The sequence below is a fragment of the Oncorhynchus keta genome, chromosome 17 (assembly GCF_023373465.1).
Source record: "Oncorhynchus keta strain PuntledgeMale-10-30-2019 chromosome 17, Oket_V2, whole genome shotgun sequence".
Classification (NCBI taxonomy): domain Eukaryota; kingdom Metazoa; phylum Chordata; class Actinopteri; order Salmoniformes; family Salmonidae; genus Oncorhynchus; species Oncorhynchus keta.
In genome coordinates, this window is record NC_068437.1 from 24,143,362 (window position 1) to 24,150,669 (window position 7,308).

The following is a 7,308-nucleotide window of genomic DNA, read 5'->3' on the forward strand; positions in this document are numbered from 1 at the left end:
CACTGTTTTAAGAATCCAAGTTTTGTTATTTTCAACTTCAATGAGTTTGTGTTACAACTTTTTCTACAAAGTTATAATTTCTTTGTCTTTAATATTTGAATCTCATGAATTGTTTACACAATTAAACTTGTTTAATTCTCATTTTTAATTTTGCACTGTACTGCACAAACTTAATCACATCTGTTTATGTTTTAATATTAGAAATATAAAAACTTTATTGTCCACGCAATGTGGAGATTAATGTTTTTAGAAGATATTGCACAAACATTTGACTTTTTCTTAAAATTGTAATGAAGAATAACACTTTTTTATTCATTTTATATTTTAATGTTTGAATATTAAATTACTGTATTTCAGTATCTTTAATATTCATTTATTACAATGATTCTTAACACTATTTTTAACATTGTTTGAAGAATTCATCATAATGCACAATTTTAATCCTGTTTTTAGAAGTTCATTGTCATGTTCATGATGAAATGTTTCTGTGTGATACTCATGTGAGTCACTTTTGTGGTATTTCACGAAGCATTAAAGGCATCGTTGTTGTTGAATAAGAAACCATGTTTACCTGTAATGTGTGTGTGTTTGATTAAGAGGGAAATAGAGAGAGATCTGTCTAAAACATTACAGCATAACAAAATACTCATGCGGTGTGACCGGCAATGATAATTCAGTACAACCAGTGTTATTAATATTTTAAAAAACTATTCAAATATGTTAATGTTTTAAAAATGCAGAAATAAGCTCAGGCTATAAGAGAAAATATTTTACAGAAATGAATTTGTCTCATTTATTTAACAAAAATTGTAGTTGACAGTCATTCAAAATGAGGGGTGGTCCAGTGAAAAGTGAAAAAACAAAGATACAGTATAATTTATATATATTTTTATTTCATGGTGGCACCGAATTACTTTTTAGGAGGTCAATTTAACAATAGCATAAAAAATGTGTTTTGCGACAAGCTCCGAAAGTGCATAGGTAACACTCAAGGGTACATTAAAGTGTCTCAAATTAAACAGTTTTCCCTTTTCACATTTTTTTCACTTTTGAAAATCTTATACGTCATTAACCCAAATACATTATTGATGTTTATTGATCATGAAAAACATGCAGTTACTTGCTGTATAACTCTGATAGAGCTAAATGCAGTGTATAAAGTCAGAAAATCTACTGTCTCGGCCACTGCCTGTCATCTAGGGAGTACCCCAAGGCTCAATCCTAGGCCCCACCCTCTTTTCAATTTACATTAACAACATAGCTCAGGCAGTAGGAAGCTCTCTCATCCATTTATATGCAGGTGATACAGTCTTATACTCAGCTGGCCTCTCCCCAGATGTTGTGTTAAATGCTTTACAACAGAGCTTTCTTAGTGTCCAACAAACTTTCTCTACCCTTAACCTCGTTCTGAACACCTCCAAAACAAAGGTCATGTGGTTTGGTAAGAAGAATTCCCCTCTTCCCACAGGTGTTATTACTACCTCTACCTCTGAGGGTTTAGAGCTTGAGGTAGTCACTTCATACAAGTACTTGGGAGAAGAGCACTGCCCTTCTCCCAGCACATATCAAAACTGCAGGCTAAAGTTAAATCTAGACTTGGTTTCCTCTATTGTAATCATTCCTCTTTCACCCCAGCTGCCAAACTAACCCTGATTCAGATGACCATCCTACCCATGCTAGATTACGGAGACATAATTTATAGATCGGCAGGTAAGGGTGATCTCTAGCGGCTAGATGTATTTGACCATTCGGCCATCAAATTTGCCACCAATGCTCCTTATAGGACGCGTCACTGCACTCTATACTCTTCTGTAAACTGGTCATCTCTGTATACCCATTGCAAGACCCACTGGTTGATGCTCATTTATAAAACCCTCTTAGGCCTCACTCCCCCCTATCTGAGATATCTACCGCAGCCCTCATTCTCCACATACAACACCCGTTCTGCCAGTCACATTCTATTAAAGGTTCCCAAAGCACACACATCCCTGGGTTGCTCCTCTTTTCAGTTCGCTGCAGCTAGACTGGAATGATCTGCAACAAACACTCAAACTGGACAGTTTTATCTCAATCTCTTCATTCAAAGACTCAGGCATGGACACTCTTACTGACAGTTGTGGCTGCTTTGTATTATGTATTGTTGTCTCTACCTTCTTGACCTTTGTGCTGTTTGTACCATGTTTTTGTGCTGCTACCATGTTGTGTTGCTAACATGTTGTTGTTCTGGCTCTGAACGAACTTTATTTAACTCTTTGCAAACTGGAAACCATTTATCCGGAGGCTGCATTCATTGTAGCTGGGGATTTTAACAAAGCTAATCTGAAAACAAGACTCCTTAAATTTTATCAGCATATCGATTGCGCAACCAGGGGTGGTAAAACCCTGGATCATTGTTACTCTAACTTCCGCGACGCATATAAGGCCCTGCCCCGCCCCGCCCCCCTTTCGGAAAAGCTGACCACGACTCCATTTTGTTGATCCCTGCCTACAGGCAGAAACTCAAACAAGAGGCTCCCACGCTGAGGTCTGTCCAACGCTGGTCAGACCAAGCTGACTCCACACTCCAAGACTGCTTCCATCACGTGGACTGGGACATGTTTCGTATTGCGTCAGATAAAAATATTGACGAATACGCTGATTCGGTGTGCGAGTTCATTAGAACGTGCATCGAAGATGTCGTTCCCATAGCAACGATAAAAACATTCCCTAACCAGAAACCGTGGATTGATGGCAGCATCCTCGTGAAACTGAAAGCGCGAACCACTGCTTTTAATCAGGGCAAGGTGTCTGGCAACATGACTGAATACAAACAGTGCAGCTATTCCCTCCGCAAGGCTATTAAACAAGCTAAGCATCAGTACAGAGACAAAGTGGAATCTCAATTCAACGGCTCAGACACAAGAGGCATGTGGCAGGGTCTACAGTCAATCATGGACTACAAGAAGAAACCCAGCCCAGTCACGGACCAGGATGTCTTGCTCCCAGGCAGAATAAATAACTTTTTTGCCCGCTTTGAGGACAATATAGTGTCACTGACACGGCCTGCAACGAAAACATGCGGTCTCTCCTTCACTGCAGCCGAGGTGAGTAAGACATTTAAACGTGTTAACCCTCGCAAGGCTGCAGGCCCAGACGGCATCCCCAGCCGCGCCCTCAGAGCATGCGCAGACCAGCTGGCCGGTGTGTTTACGGACATATTCAATCAATCCCTATACCAGTCTGCTGTTCCCACATGCTTCAAGAGGGCCACCATTGTTCCTGTTCCCAAGAAAGCTAAGGTAACTGAGCTGAACGACTACCGCCCCGTAGCACTCACTTCCGTCATCATGAAGTGCTTTGAGAGACTAGTCAAGGACCATATCACCTCCACCCTACCTGACACCCTAGACCCACTCCAATTTGTTTACCGCCCAAATAGGTCCACAGACGATGCAATCTCAACCACACTGCCCTAACCCACCTGGACAAGAGGAATACCTATGTGAGAATGCTGTTCATCGACTACAGCTCGGCATTCAACACCATAGTACCCTCCATCGTCATCAAGCTCGAGACCCTGGGTCTCGACCCCGCCCTGTGCAACTGGGTACTGGGCTTCCTGACGGGCCGCCCCCAGGTGGTGAGGGTAGGCAACAACATCTCCTCCCCAGTGATCCTCAACACGGGGGCCCCACAAGGGTGCGTTCTGAGCCCTCTCCTGTACTCCCTGCTCACCCACGACTGCGTGGCCACGCACGCCTCCAACTCAATCATCAAGTTTGCGGACGACACAACAGTGGTAGGCTTGATTACCAACAACGACGAGACGGCCTACAGGGAGGAGGTGAGGGCCCTCGGAGTGTGGTGTCAGGAAAATAACCTCACACTCAACGTCAACAAAACTAAGGAGATGATTGTGGAATTCAGGAAACAGCAGAGGGAACACCCCCCTATCCACATCGATGGAACAGTAGTGGAGAGGGTAGCAAGTTTTAAGTTCCTCGGCATACACATCACAGACAAACTGAATTGGTCCACTCACACTGACAGCGTCGTGAAGAAGGCGCAGCAGCGCCTCTTCAACCTCAGGAGGCTGAAGAAATTCGGCTTGTCACCAAAAGCACTCACAAACTTCTACAGATGCACAATCGAGAGCATCCTGGCGGGCTGTATCACCGCCTGGTACGGCAACTGCTCCGCCCTCAACAGTAAGGCTCTCCAGAGGGTAGTGAGGTCTGCACAACGCATCACCGGGGGCAAACTACCTGCCCTCCAGGACACCTACACCACCCGATGTTACAGGAAGGCCATAAAGATCATCAAGGACATCAACCACCCGAACCACTGCCTGTTCACCCCGCTATCATCCAGAAGGCGAGGTCAGTACAGGTGCATCAAAGCTGGGACCGAGAGACTGAAAAACAGCTTCTATCTCAAGGCCATCAGACTGTTAAACAGCCACCACTATCATTGAGTGGCTGCTGCCAACACACTGTCATTGACACTGACCCAACTCCAGCCACTTTAATAATGGGAATTGATGGGAAATGATGTAAATATATCACTAGCCACTTTAAACAATGCTACCTTATATAATGTTACTTACCCTACATTACATCAAATCATCAAATCAAATCAAAAATTCATATATCCTTATGTACATATTCTTTATCCCCTTACACTGTGTATAAGACAGTAGTTTTGGAATTGTTAGTTAGATTACTTGTTGGTTATCACTGCATTGTCGGAACTAGAAGCACAAGCATTTCGCTACACTCGCATTAACATCTGCTAACCATGTGTATGTGACAAATACAATTTGATTTGATTTGTTATGTTTTGTTGTCATGTGTTGCTGCCTTGTCAAGTTGTTGTCTTAAGTCTCTCTTTATGTAGTGTTGTATGTCTCTCTTGTTGTGATGTGTGTTTTGTCCCTTATATATATTGTATTTATTTTTTAAATCCCAGGGCCCTTCCCTGCAGGAGGCCTTTTGTCTTTTGGTAGGCAGTCATTTTATTTTATTTTTTTATTTTACCTTTATTTAACCAGGCAAGTCAGTTAAGAACAAATTATTTTGTAAATAAGAATTTGTTCTTAACTGACTTGAATAGTTAAATAAATACAAAAAATAAAATAATAAAAACGTGGAAACAGCATGTGGACCGCAATGTGAAGTTTTTATTGATAACCACCTAACGGCATGAAAAAGTGTTTCCGCCCGGTCTCGAACCGGGGACCTTTCGCGTGTTAGGCGAACGTGATAACCACTACACTACGGAAACTGATTTAAGTAGCGACAAATACCCTTAATAGCCAGGTGAGATACTAGATACTAGACCCTATAGAAATAGAACATATTGTAAGTATGACCAAAACATTTTTGTATAAATAAAATGGTTAAACGCTAGTAAGGAAGGGCAAATGTCTGGCCTCTCCGTCGGGGAATTGAACACCAGTGTGACAGGCATGGATACAGACAAGGTTGAGTGGACTGGCATTAAATCGGCCAGTTCCGAAGCCTTTCAGGTTACTTTGATATTGAGGTGTAACCTACAAACAAAACCACAACTGAATATGATTACAATTTTGGCTACTATTGCAGGTTCGGTGTCCTTCAACAACTTTGATGACGTTCATCTGAATCATATGCCCTGGGAACAAAACAAGTCGAAACTGGGAGGGACAACCTGAAGATTGCCCAATAAGAAACACATGCAAAACATTTTAAAATGTTTTATGTTATGTGCCCTGAACATGACCATGATATGCCTAATCCCTGAACATGACCATGATATGCCTAATGATTTTTCTGAAAGACCCCGAGACACTCGCCACTACACTTGGCCACAGCATTGCCTACTTAACTCACTCAATAGGTAAGAACATATTTATACTAACAAGCGATTATACAATGGGGCCGTGACTACGCGGATCATTTAGACAATCCTCACAATTGTTTATAAGCAGTGCTCTTCTGACGAAGTGATTGTGTTATCAGGTGAGCTACACAGCTAGCTAGATGAACTAGACTTGTTCTGGGCAAGATGGCGAACCGTCAGTACAGCTCTGTTTGTTTAGTACCAAAATGTAAAAATAACGTTTTAAGTTGTTACATTTTACATAACTTTAACTTATTCACCTGGGAAGTATGAAAAAACATTTTTACACCGCTTACTTTCTGAAAACAGTCAAATCGCGAATGATATCCATGGAAGGGCAAAAGTTAGGTTTCAGTCAGGGAATTGAACCCTAGTGTGACAGGCATGTATACAGACTGACCACGATACTAAGGTTGAGGGGACTGGCATTGCATGGGTTATTCGTATTGTGTGTTGGTTGTGGAACTTTGGTGTCCTAGGAATGTATTTATCTGTGTCTTTTCTATATGTCCAGGGCCGAATGTATGCACATGCTTACCAGGGCTGAAACCCCTGGGCCCAGGCCTGTGGTGAGCCCCAATACTAAGCAAATGTAAAAAATGTTTTAACAAAAAGGAAATATATACTGTATATATTATATGTAGTATATATTATGTCTTCTTTTTTTTTACTGCAACTGCCAACCACAGGAGGACTCAGGAGCCCACTCTCAATGAATGTAGACAGCCTGCTGCTGTCTAATGCAGCTCTGCTAATCATCAGATTGGGTAGGAGAGGAGATAGGGGGCCCACATGGGTAACTGGGGGGGCTCTGCCTTGATTAATACATGTTTGTAAAATAAACTGCATAATAAATAAATGTAAATAAATGTGACGTCAATTGTGTGAGTTAGGGGCTGGGCAAAACTTCAGTCTTGTGAACAAGGTCTTCACATTTTTCATAGAGATAAGCAATTCATAGAGTATCCTTGGAAGGTTTTAAATGAAGTGTGAAGAATGACATCTTTGAGGGGCTCATTATCTGCATATTGTATGTGTTTGTCAAGGTGATGGTGAGTGTTCTCTGGAGGAGGTGACTGTGAAGGATGTGAGGATTCTGCCAAACATCGACTCCTCCTACCTGCCCATGATGCCAGACAGGATATGTGATGCTTGTCGACAACGTGTGGTATGACTGCGTGTGGGAGGGGGCTGTATATGGAAGTTTACATATACCTTAGCCAAATTCATTTAATCTCAGTTTTTCACAATTCCTGACATTTCATCAGAGTAAAAATTCTCTGTTTTAGGTCAGTTAGGATCACCACTTTATTTTAAGAATGTGAAATGTCAGAATAATAGTAGAGAGTGATTTATTTCAGCTTTAATTTCTTTAATCACATTCCCAGTAGGTCAGAAGTTTACATACTCAATTAGTATTCGGTAGCATTGCCTTTAAATTGTTTAACT

The 7,308-nt window shown here is 41.6% G+C and overlaps 1 non-coding gene across 1 annotated transcript; it reads right to left on the minus strand.

The window, feature by feature from the left end:
- Window positions 1-5,189: 5,189 nt before the first annotated feature.
- Window positions 5,190-5,262, minus strand: trnav-aac (transfer RNA valine (anticodon AAC)). The gene has a single exon. It is a non-coding gene; the product is annotated as a tRNA-Val (tRNA).
- Window positions 5,263-7,308: the final 2,046 nt, after the last annotated feature.